This window comes from Mchenga conophoros, linkage group LG19, assembly GCF_057382185.1.
Source record: "Mchenga conophoros isolate Kocher_MC1m ecotype Shallow Benthic linkage group LG19, M_conophoros_male_GT1.1, whole genome shotgun sequence".
In the NCBI taxonomy this organism is placed as follows: Eukaryota; Metazoa; Chordata; class Actinopteri; order Cichliformes; family Cichlidae; genus Mchenga; species Mchenga conophoros.
The window spans coordinates 10575878-10587974 of NC_140544.1; the positions used below are offsets into that span (position 1 = coordinate 10575878).

General features: G+C 42.4%; 1 pseudogene; it reads left to right on the forward strand.

The window, feature by feature from the left end:
- Window positions 1-3135: 3135 nt before the first annotated feature.
- LOC146551779 (interferon-inducible GTPase 5-like) lies at window positions 3136-7339 on the forward strand (annotated as a pseudogene).
- The last annotated feature ends 4758 nt before the right edge of the window (window positions 7340-12097 follow it).

The window sequence follows — 12097 nt, forward strand, 5'->3', positions numbered from 1 at the left end:
TTGTCCGTCTGTATCTGGAAGTCCCACAGGATCTTAGCTCGGTCATTCTCCACCACCCTTTGGGGCATCTCCCATTTTGACCTCGGGACTTCCAGGTTATACTCAGCACAGATGTTCCTGTACACTATGCCGGCCACTTGGTTATGGCATTCCATGTATGCCTTGCCTGCTAGCATCTTGCACCCTGCTGTTATGTGCTGGATTGTCTCAGGGGCATCTTTACACAGCCTGCACCTGGGGTCTTGCCTGGTGTGATAGACCCAGCCTCTATGGATCTTGTACTCAGAGCTTGTTCTTGTGCTGCCATGATTAGTGCCTCTGTGCTGTCTTTCAGTCCAGCTTTGTCCAGCCACTGGTAGGATTTCTGGATATTAGCCACCTCCTCTATCTGCCGGTGGTACATACCGTGCAGGGCCTGTCCTTCCATGATGGTTCCTCGTCTCCCTCCTCTTTCTTGGGTTTCTGCTGCCTGAGGTATTCACTGAGCACTCGGTCAGTTGGGGCCATCTTCCCAATGTATTCTTGGATGTTCGTTGTCTCATCCTGGACTGTGGTGCTGACACTCACCAGTCCCCGGCCCCCTTCCTTCCGCTTAGCGTACAGCCTCGGGGTGAAACCCTCCATGCATGGTAAGGAGCTTTCTTGTCTTTATGTCAATGGCTTCTATCTCCTCCTTTGGCCAGCTTATTACCCCAGCAGGGTACCTGATCACGGGCAGAGCGTATGTGTTGATGGCCCGGATCTTGTTCTTACCATTCAGCTGACTCCTCAGGACTTGCCTGACCCTCTGCGGGTACTTGGTGGTTGCAGCTTTTCTAGCGGCCTCTTCATGGTTCCCATTCGCCTGCGGGATCCCCAAGTACTTGTAACTGTCCTCTATGTCTGCAATGTTGCCTTCTGGTAGTTCAATCCCCTCAGTTCTGACTACCTTCCCTCTCTTTGTTACCATCCGGCTACACTTCTCCAGTCCGAACGACATTCCAATGTCATTGCTGTATAGCCTGGTAGTGTGGATCAGTGAATCGATGTCTCGTTCACTCTTGGCATACAGCTTGATGTCATCCATGTACAGGAGGTGGCTGACAACTGCTCCGTTCTGTAGTCGGTATCCGTAGCCAGTCTTGTTAATGATCTCACTGAGGGGGTTCAGGCCTATGCAGAACAGCAGTGGGGACAGAGCATCTCCTTGGTAGATCCCGCACTTGATGGTGACTTGTGCTATGGGCTTGGAGTTGGCCTCTAGTGTTGTACGCCACATCCCCATTGAGTTCCTGATGAAGGCTCTTAGGGTCCCATTGATCTTGTACAATTCTAGGCATTCCAGTATCCAGCTGTGGGGCATTGAGTCATAGGCCTTCTTGTAATCAATCCAGGCAGTGCACAGGTTGGTCAGTCTGGTCTTGCAGTCTCGGCTGACTGTTCTGTCTACCAGTAGCTGGTGTTTTGCGCCTCTGGTATTCTTGCCAATTCCTTTCTGTGTCCCGCTCATGTATTGACCCATGTGCCTGTTCATCTTAGCCGATATGATGCCTGACAGGAGCTTCCATGTAGTACTGAGGCAGGTTATTGGTCGGTAGTTGGAGGGGACCGGTCCCTTCTTGGGGTCCTTGGGGATCAGGACCGTCCGACCTTCGGTTAGCCATTCCGGGTGTCTCTCGTTAACTAGCAGCTGGTTCATTTGTGCTGCCAGATGCTCGCGGAGTGCAGTCAGCTTCTTCAGCCAGTAGGCGTGAACCATGTCGGGCCCTGGTGCTGTCCAACTCTTCATACTGGAGACCCTTTCTTGGATATCTGCCACTGTGATAGTTACTGGACCCTGTTCAGGGAGGTCGCTGTGGTCTGCCCTCAGATTCAATAGCCACTGAGCATTGCCGTTAGGGGTTGCGTCCTTCTCCCATATGCTCTTCCAGTATTGCTCCGTCAAGGCCCAAGGCTCCGTCTCCAGCCTTGGGGGTGCTGTTCTCTTATTATTATTATTGTTCCCTTGCCACTGAGAGTACACCTTTGCTGGTTCTGTGGAGAACAGCTGGTTTATTCTCCTGCCTTCTATCTCTCTGGTGTACCTCCTCAAGCGGCTGGCCAAGGCTGTGAGTCTTTGCTTGGCAGTTTCCAAGGCCTCAGGTATGGACAGCTTGCTGTATTTCTTATGCACCTTTCTGCAACTCCGTTAGTTGGCTAACCTCCCTCCGTGCTACTTTGATCTTGCCCTCTAGCCTCCTTCTCCATGGAGGGTACTGCCCCTTGTGGCTGTTCAACTTGTAGCCAAGCATCTCACTGATCACTGCTGCCGTATTGTAGATCAGCTTGTTAGTGTCGGTAATCGTGGTTGTAGGTATTGTCCGTAGTGCTGCATTAACATCATCTAGCAGACCTTCTGAGGGTACTTCACGTAATCTTGGTAACCGGCTACGGGGGATCCAGTGCAGGGACTGGGAATCTTGTCAAAGTTGAGGGACACATGGATTCCACTCAGTATCAGGAGATTCTAGAGACCAATGTCCAGGAATCAGTGACAAAGCTGAAGCTGTGCCGGGGCTGGATCTCTCAACAAGACAACGACCCGAAACACTGCTCAAAATCCACTAAGGCTTTCATGCAGAGGAACAAGTACAACTTTCTGGAACAGCCATCTCAGTCCAGACCTGAATATTATTGAAATCTGTGGTGTGAGTTAAAGAGAGCTGTCCATGGTCGGAAGCCATCAAACCTGAATGAACTAGAGATGTTTTGTAAAGAGGAACAGTCCAAAATATCTTCAACCACAATCCAGACTCTCATTGGAACCTACAGGAAGAATTTAGAGGCTGTAATTTCTGCAAAAGGTGGATCTACTAAATACAGATTTCATTTCTTTTTTGTGGTGCACAAATTTATGCACCTGCCTGATTTTGTTTAAACAATTCTTGCACACTTTCTGTAAATCCAATAAGCTTCATTTCACTTCTCAAATATCACTGTGTGTGTCTCCTCCTAAGATATATTTAACTGACATTTTTTAATGTAACAACCAACGATTTATACAGCAAAATAATGACTATCAACAAGGTTGCCCAAACTTTTGCATCCCACTGTATATACACACTGTAGTTGCAGATAATGCAGTGATTTTTATACTTTTTCTTTTTGTATTTAAAGATGAGCATGGAAGATCCAAATGATTCATTTGCAGAGAAAATCGCTGCCGTTAAAGAAGACCTGGAAAACAACGACACTGCTGCAGCAGCTGCAAAGATTCGAGAATATTTAGACAAGCAAAATAACGTTCCACTAAATATCGCCATCACAGGGGAGTCTGGAGCTAGTAAATCCACCTTACACAGCTACATTCTCGCTGCCTTCAGAGGGCTGTCCAATGACGATGAGGGAGCTGCACCTACTGGTGTTACAGAATGCACCATGGTGGTTAAAGAATACCCCCATCCAAACTATCCCAATGTTACTTTTTGGGATCTCCCTGGAATCTGCACCACCAAGTTTCCAGCTGATAAGTACCTGAAGCTTGTTGAATTTGAGAAGTTTGACTTCTTCATCATCATCTCAGACACTCGCTTCAGAGAAAATGATGTGAAACTCGCTCAGGAGATTCAGAAGATGGAGAAAAAGTTCTACTTTGTTCGCTCAAAGATCGACAACGATATATGAGCTGAAGGAAAAAAGAGAGACTTCAGTCAAGAGAGGACCCTTTCGAAAATGAGGGAAAACTGCATCGGAGGTGAGTGTTGTTAGAATTGATTCTTTTAAGATTGTCATTTGTGCAAAGATATATATAACCATTGCTTGTGTATGTGCTGATAAAATGTCTTTTCCATATAAGGTTGTAGCTTTTGTGCTAACATAAGATGTAGGAAGCCATCTCGTCGCTGTAATTTTTAGTTGAAACCACAAATTCCTGTTTAAGGTGCAAGACTGCTCACTTCTGTTTTTGTACATGCTGGTTCATTAAAAGGTCACAGTCTAAATGGGGAGTTACTGGAGATGTCGTTGAGAGGTCAAGACATATATGGTGTAACAAGAAATGACACACACACACTCGCTGAGATATTTGTGTAACTACTGCTGTCAATAAAAGGAGCTGTAAGGGAAGTCAGGTTCGGAGTTGGCTGTGTTCAAGTGAAGGGCAAACAGCTCTAAAAGCCAGACAGAACTTCCCTTGCCAGCAAGTAAAAGATAAAGTGCTGAGTGTCTTGCTTTGCTCACAAGGATTGGTCTCTGAGTCATGGGGATTAAGTGTTAGACCCAACAAGTGTCCTATGAACAGTGTTGGTCAAGTTACTTGAAAAAAGGAATCAGTAACTAATTACTGATTACTTCCTCCAAAACGTAATCCCATTACTTTACTGATTACTTATTTTCAAAAGTAATGAAGGTGTTTAAAAAACATGATTTACAACCTGAATAGGTGATAAAGCGATAGATCTGTCAGCCCAATTCTACTTTTTCTGCATAATCCATCATACAAAATGTAATCAAATGGAAAAGTCTCATTTTAAACTTGTTTTATTAGTTTTAATCTTTAAAACAAATTAATTATATGCAACATTCTCTGACTTGAAGAAATTAGTTTAACATTTAAACCTATTTTCTGCACATTCCAGCACATAAAATAATTTTTTGTGTGTGTTTACACTCACTCTTTCAAATAGATGCAAGTAAAACACTGCAGAAAATAAAGTCAAAGACTACCGGTCCTGTTGCTCTATTTTCACCTGTAAAGCAGGAGTGGGGTAGGCGGAGGTTTACACTGGTGCAGGTGAGCCGCAGCGGTCAGTGGAAGGATACGACAGTTTCTCTGTGAGTTTCCCATTACGTCGTAGCTACTCGGTGCTTGCTTGGAGGTTTAGGGGTTTCTTCGCTGTAAAAAGAAGTTTTCTTCCCACGCACAACGGACACTAATGTTTTTGTCACTTTTTATGGAATCAAACTCAAAGTAAGCTCATACTCTCTCCCGCACTCGATATATGATCCATTGTTGATCTGCACACAGCTGTTGCCACGAACGTCGCACTCGCTTACATCATTGTCATGAGACACTCTCGCAAAAAAATCACGGGGCCTTTCTCAATATACGTACTTGTGCGTACTTGCATTCTCGTGTACTCGTGATACGTCATCAGTCGGAGACCAAGTACTGTTCCAATTCGAAGTACGCATCAAGCCGAGAACGCGAAAAAGTCCCGGATGTGTTCTCGCTCCGCCCATTTTATCGAGCATGCATCGGTGGTGACTTGTGTGGACTTTGTACAGCTAAATATCCCAGAATGCATTTCGTCCGAAACTCAAACGCGGCAATGGCGGACGAGCAGGGCTAAAAACTTTTAAATATTACTCTTTCTGGGTCACAAAATAAACTTTTAAGTTATTTTCCAGCGAGAATGTAGCTGTGTAAGCTTCAAATATCTGCTCGATTTATCAAGATATCACATATTTCCAAACATGCTCCGATGTTTTTGGAGACGTCTGTGACCCGCCAGCTCCATAGCAGACAGCGAGGTCGAGGATCATTAGAGCCGGCGAGAACAGCGGACTCCCGGCACATCATTTTCAACCCCCCCGCGGTCTTTTCGCTACTCAGGTTAAACAAACCCCAAACCCCAGTAGCTGTCTATTGTATTGAGTGTCCACTAAAATAAAAATAAAAGCGTTCTAACATCTCACTTGCTTGTTTTTATTAAGGTATGTACACGTATGTACATGTACACTATTTTTATTAATGGAGATTTCACTACTGAGGTTAAACATGATATATAAGTCACTTAGATCACTTCTAAATGTTAATGTTTGGTTTTATCTGTTCCTGAGTAAACCGGTTTGTCTGTGTCATGGTCCTGCGACCATGACTCAGTGACTTTGTGTTTGTGTTCTTTATTGTTATTATTCTCTTTATTATTCATGGGATGTTTTGGGATGGTTTGTGTTTGGGATTTTAGATACTGGGTTCTGGGTTTGTGCTCCCTCTATTGGTCCCTGGTGTTAGTGTTCCGCTGTCTCGTCAGGTTAATCAGGTCCAGCTGTTTCCCCCACCTGTGTGTGATTTCCCAGTGTCTCTCTGTGTACTTATAGTGTGTGTTTTCCTCTGCTCCTCGTCGCGTCGTCTGTGTTCATACCCGGTGAATTCCCCTGCGTGCTCTCCCTGCTGTTCTCCCTTCATGTTCAGGTTTGCCACTCCTTTGTGTAGTTTTTCCCAGTTTAGTTCGTCCTTAGTTCTGTTTGCCATCTCCACTTTATGTTCAGTATTGTCAATAAATCACCTTCACATCTAAGGAAGCGCTGCGTTTGAGTCCTCCTTTCCACTCTTCCCCTTTTTAAAAATTTCTGTGGTAAAAAGTGTAGTTATTGCTCACAAACAAAAGCAAAAGCTCTTTTTAAAGTTTGTTTTCAGTATTAACACTGAACAACACCCAACGGATTACAATATTAAACTAAAAATAAAATTAAACAACTGAATTCAGTCTGATTTGCAGCCTCTGTGTGTCCTTTCTAAAATCTGAACTTTGTAATTGGGTTCTTGTTTCACTTAGCCACAGTAAGGTGTGCAGGATCATTTGTTTAATGTTTAATTTCGCAAACTGAATATTAAAATCATATTGTACATGTGCTTTCTCTTTTTTTTTCCCACATGGTTTATGTAAATACCATTTTACTAATCTTACTGATTCTCAATCATAAACTATGAATGTTGTTGTTTCTCTTTTATAACTCAGGTCTTCAGGAACAAGGCATCAAGTCTCCACAGGTCTTCCTGGTGTCTAGTTTCGAGCTCCACCTGTACAATTTCTCTCTCTTACATGAGACCTTAGAGATAGACCTTCCTGCACACCAGAGAGATGCTCTGCTGTTTGCCATGCCCAACATCAACCTGGAGATCATCAACAAGAAGAAAAAAGCGTTTCAGTCTAAAATAAAATACTGGGCTACTCTGTCTGCAGCTGCAGCAGGGGTTCCAGTTCCTGGACTTTCCATTTGTATGGACCTGTCCATGATGGTTAATGTAGCCATAGATTATGTAGTTGGATTTGGGCTTAATAAGCCATCACTGCAGAAACTCTCTGCCAGCTCAGGTGTGCCCTACACTGAGCTGCTTAATGTCCTTAAATCACCACTGGCTGCAGCAAAAATAACCCCAGAGCTTCTCCTGAAGCTGTTGTCCCAACTGACCAGCACAGTTGCACTCATGGCGCTAGAGGAAGGATCCAGGTTGATTCCATTAATAAGAATCCCTCTGGCTGCGGGCCTCTCCTTCACCACAACCTACAGACCTCTGAAATATTTCCTCACTGAGCTCACTGATGATGCTCAGAGGGTGTTTAAAAGGGCTCTGGGTCTGAACACCTCAGTGTGATATTATAAATGGCAACTTCTTTAATGACACTTAAAACTAGTTTAAACCAAAAAAATTTGATTTTGATTTTTTTTTTTAAGTAGACTGAATTAAATCTCCTGAAATCGATTGCTTAAATTATAACCGAGGCTTGTAGTATAGAGTAGTTCCTCTGATCAGAGCAGAAACAGCAGAGTAACTTCTCCCAGCTTCTCACACTCAAACTCTCAAACTTTCCATCACATCAACACAGGAACTAATGTGATCTTATTATTCAGATATTAACTGTGTATAATGTAGAAGAGCTACTGAATCATTGCAATGATGTGTTTCTTTGTTCTTTGTGTTGTTGTTATTGTCAGAGTGTGATGAGTCTGATTGTTTTGTTATCACATCATAGCATCCAGCATAATAAATACCAGCTATTAAAGAGTGGATGATGTAATGTGATAAAACAGAGGTGTGTAGAACAGAAACTGCTCTGTGGTGTTTGAGTCCTGTTGACTGTAATTTGTGATGAGTGTTTACCGCCCTCCAGCGGTCACAGTGAGGAACTACAACACAAATAATACAGATATGACTGCATGTTCATCAACGTTATTCCTGCTTGCTTATAATAAAATGTTATTAATAAAGATATTAGTAGTAGTAGTAGTAGTAGTAGTAGTAGTAGTAGTAGTAGTAGTAGTAGTAGTAGTAGTAGTATTTGATTTTGATGAAACAATAGATTCCACTGCACCAAACAATACATTATGAGTCTTATCTTCGGTGGACAAAATATTAGAAACCCTAGTTTGACACTAATCGTTCTTCCCTACAAAAGACTTGAGGTTTTTCTCTCCTAATGTAGCAAAATAAAACATCTTTAAACGTCTGCTGCTGCAATTAATTATTTTCTTTCAAAGCTAATTGGTTTTTAGATATTTGGTCTATAGACAAATTAAGAAGCAGTGGAAGAATATCTGGTTTTCTCTCATTAAATTGCAGAAGAATTTGTCCATAGGGTCATCAATAAATGCACTCATACTTTCACTCAACACGTTCTCATCACAACACTTAACAAAACAACGCTATGTGAAAAATTGTCGGTATGTTACGCGTCCAGAGGCATGAGAGAATAGAATTAGAATAGAATTCAACTTTATTGTCATTGCACATGCACAGGTACAGGGCAACGAAATGCAGTTTGCATCCATCCAGAAGTGCTTTAGTGATATAGATATATTACAATATAGAGAGAGCAGGTTGGAATGAATCTATAAATGTAAGGTCAGGGGCAGATGTAGAAGGGTGACATGTTACTCCCTAAAATGATCTCTTGCCTCCTTTAGTTCCACCCTAGTTTGGCATAACTGTGTTGTTTATTAAAATAAGGTAGCATTAACACTTTGAGTGCAGCTACAGTTAACACTGAATATATTGCATATTGTTTTTGTTCATGACAGCTTAGATTTCTGGCATTTAGTGTAAATTTAAGCAACAATTCGATTTTTTTCAAACAAAAAAGTGTCAAACTAAGTTAGACTTTGCTTGTAGTTAAACCTGTCACGATCTTGGGTCTTATGACCCAGTATTTTGAATTTTAGTTTATTTTGATGTTTATAGTGTATGTTTAAGCTCAATAATTTACGAGTTCATTTGTTTATTTTATTCCACTTGTGTTTTCAACCCCTGTTAAGTCTCCCTTGCCCTTCATGTGTTTCATGTCTGTGTGTCTTATGTTGTCAAGTTCATGTTGTCATCTGCATCTCATTATGTTTCCTGTTTTATTTTGAAAGAGGTCCCGGTTCCTGTGTTCATTGTGTTTAGTTTTATGGCTGTGTCCCAATTCAGGATCTGTACGCTTGAAGTACGCGCACTACGCGTACTATGTATGGTGCGTACTATGGTCGTGTCCAAATTCATGGGCTGCATCCTCCTGAGGACCCGGCCTTCGTGGTCTACGTGGGCCGGGTCCTCAGAAGGTCGGGTAGGCCGGAAGTAAACGGCCGTGAAATTGGACGGTCCAGCCTTCTGATTAGCGTCACCGCTGTCTCGGTGGAGTTTAATAAACTCAGCCGTCTGCTCCTTGCTATCTAAAATATAACAGGACACTGGCGTAAATTCTTGACCATCTCACACTTCTGTTTAATCAGTTTTCTGTTTGACGTTTAGTCAGCTGTGTAAAAACCAAGGAGGAACCCACCCGGGGGATTAATAAAGTTTTATTTTAACTAATCTAATCTAATAACTCTAATCTCAGCCAAACCAATTTACTCACAAACAAACAAAACACTGAAAAAAGCCCAACAATAACATTTTTAGGTTGTCTAAGTGAATTATATATTACATTTAACACGAGCAGCGAAACTCCGCGGTGATCTGAAAATGATGTGCCGGGAGTTGTGCCGTTCTCGGCCGCATCAGTAACCCTCGAGCTCCCGGCGAGCTATCGAGCTGGTGGGTAGCAGACGTCTCCGAAAACGTCGAAGCATTTTTGCAAATATGCGATATCTTGATAAACCGAGCAGATATTTGATGTTTACACAACTACTTTCTCGCCTGAAAATATGTTAAAAGTTTATTTTGTGACCCAGAAAGATTAATAAGAGTAATTTTAAAACTTAGTAGGTCAATCATTTTTGTCATGACATCACTGTGATGTCATGACGGACAGAAGGTTAGAACAGAACCTAACCTTCTTTCACTCCTCTTTCAAACCATCTGTCCTGGTTCGAAAGAGGAGTGAAAGAAGCCATCTATGTCCACTGTACATGTGTTCGTGTTTTCCTCTGAAACAATAAGCTCTGTTGGAGCACTCTTTCAACGCCTCTCTCTGTCTCTCGCTAGCAAGGTTGACCCAGACAACAAAGTAAAGCTAGTTTTCAGCTACGAGCCCGACACGAACCCAACGTATTAGCCAGAGGTCCCTTTACTACGGTTCGGAGCCGCGGACCTGTTTTATATACGCGCGGAATAGTTTTCTATACGAGATCGCTGCAAAAAGTGCAGCCTTACCTAATGTCCACCTACTGTTACTCATTTATATTAAGATTTAAACATCTAGTTGGTGTTCGATCGCCAGGAAAGATAAATGTGCAACTACACCATGACTGTGACTCAGTACATATATATTGTTTTGCCTTTGTTAAATATTGCAGTGAGAGCGAGAGTGTGGAGCAGACATACAGCAGGGTCAGAGGTCAAATCCAGGACTCTGCATTTAGCCACACATGAGGTCACCTGTTGAACCTGTGAGCTAAACTGGTGCCTGGATTCAGTCGTTTAGGAGAATTTACACATAGCACACAGTCACTAAGCTTCATTTAACTTTCACTGACCCAGAGCTTTTTCAAACACACTCTGAGCATCTTTAGCGAGCTCACTGAAGATAACATTCAGAACTTTATACGTTGTAGTGTAGTTCTGCTGCAGCCAGTGGTGAAATGATGACGGCCTGCAGACCAACGTATGACACACCTGTTCTGTCAGAAAGTCTCTTCAGAGACGGGATATCGAGACCAAACGCAAAAACATAATCTGTGACGGCACCAACCAGAACAGCAGCATCAACAGCAATAGAATGACCAGGAAGTGGTACAGCTGCTCCAGCTGCAGACAGAGTGGCCAACCAATATAATCGGCGCTTGAAAGTTTTTTTCTTCTTCCTGATGATCTCTGGGTTTATGTTGGGCATGACGAACAGCAGAGCATCTCTCTTCTTTGAAGGAAGGTCTCTGTCTAAGGCAGGGGTGTCAAACGTATGGCCCCCGGGCCGGATCAGGCCCGCAAACGGGTTTAATCCGGCCCATGAGATGATTTTGTAAAGTATAAAAATGAGCAGCAATTTTTCAATAAAGAAACTGCTGTTCCAATTGTGTCCATTGGATGGCGCAATAGCAATTGTGAGCTAGTTTGTTTTGCCCGCGAAATTTAAACCTGATGTGCTTTGGCGCCCTCATTGCCCCAATAAGGTGGAGCTTAAAGCTGGACACCAGGAACACCTGCGGAGACTCGACGCCTAAATCTCTGAGTCCTGGCACAGAAAAAACACACAGTATGATGTTAAGATACAAAATACTGCATTTTATCTTTCAGCAGATTCAGTGAGCCGACTGACTTCATACATGTGTAAAGGATTTGAACTCATAGTGTAACTGTGTAAGCCACCACATACAGACTGGAGTCGTGTTTTCATATTGGTGATTATATAGCTTACTGTTGCTATATATTCCTTATTAAGCTTATTATATATTTACACATTTTATAATACACTGTGGCATTTTATGTGTAACATTTAAGCTAATGTGATGAGTAATAGTGATGAGATGGAGGACATGTATTGTGTTTTCCTCTCTCGTTTCTGTCAGATCTGGAGACAAGCGGTAATATCACAATAAACCATCTCACTAGGTGCCCCACGTAACTTAGGATCACCCAACATGTTGGCTCTCCAACAAAAATCCCAAAATTAAGGCTCTTCTTTAACAAAACTACACCTGAAAACTTACACGGTATACAAAATGAATTCACATAATGTGACCACACATTACGGTGTGTCACAGAAGAAGAACTTATTTTAGTTTAAGTTTCTGAGATCACAAAATCATTTGTTTTGTTTTCAAAATTATTTTTTATTTTAGGTCACTAAAATGATTATCCACATCTGTTTTTAGTATTTAGTTTCACTGAACTATAATAACTTTAAAGTAAACATGGTTATGGTACCATAAAACATCCAACAGTGCTCTGATTGGTTGGAGGTCCACAGTCACTTCTGCTGCTGACTATTGAAGTTAT